This window comes from Marmota marmota, unplaced genomic scaffold (genome assembly GCF_001458135.2).
Source record: "Marmota marmota marmota unplaced genomic scaffold, marMar, whole genome shotgun sequence".
In the NCBI taxonomy this organism is placed as follows: Eukaryota; Metazoa; Chordata; class Mammalia; order Rodentia; family Sciuridae; genus Marmota; species Marmota marmota.
Window position 1 is genome coordinate 10856099 of NW_026000261.1, and position 667 is coordinate 10856765.

General features: G+C 36.9%; 1 non-coding gene across 1 annotated transcript; it reads right to left on the reverse strand.

The window, feature by feature from the left end:
- Positions 1 to 217: 217 nt before the first annotated feature.
- On the reverse strand, positions 218 to 324 carry LOC125614308. The gene has a single exon (XR_007344922.1). It is a non-coding gene; the product is annotated as a U6 spliceosomal RNA (small nuclear RNA).
- Between the last annotated feature and the right edge of the window lie 343 nt (positions 325 to 667).

Here is a 667-nt window from a genome sequence, read left to right on the forward strand (position 1 = left end):
GTCACTGGCAGTTAGCAGGTCTATAGTTTAGTCTATATCTCTAATGAATTTACCAAGGTCCTCTCAACTGTCTTTCACAATGTGTGATATTTTCAGGCACTACGTCTTTTTTTTTTTTCTTGGTGTCTGAACACATTTATTAAAATAGACAAATGAATTGCTAAGTCAGTAGTCAAAATGAGAGAACTTGGAAACTTTCTCAGGAGAGGACCTGATTAAAAATATGGAACGCTTCACGAATTTGCATGTCATCCTTGAGCAGGGGTCATGCTAATCTTCTCTGTATTGTTCCAATTTTAGTATATGTGCTGCCAAAGTGAGCATTGGGCACTACTTCTGACACTAAATGTGTAGTTGTTTTTCAACACCAACCAATTGTCTAATTCTCTGATAACAATTTTATGTCCTCTAATTCTTTCTAATTATGACACTAAAATCAGCAAAGGTCTGTACACACTAGGACATAAATTCCTTAAATAACAAAGTTTTAAGTGGTCTTTCAGAAAAATCCTCCAGACTCCACTCACGGATGGTTTGGAATTGACTTTTCAAGAAGGGACATGTGCAGAAGAAACCAATGACCTTTTAACATCTCAAGCTCAAAATCCCCTGTGCAGAACTCCCTGAAATGAAACATACAATCTGTGAAGAGTCATGACCACCATCT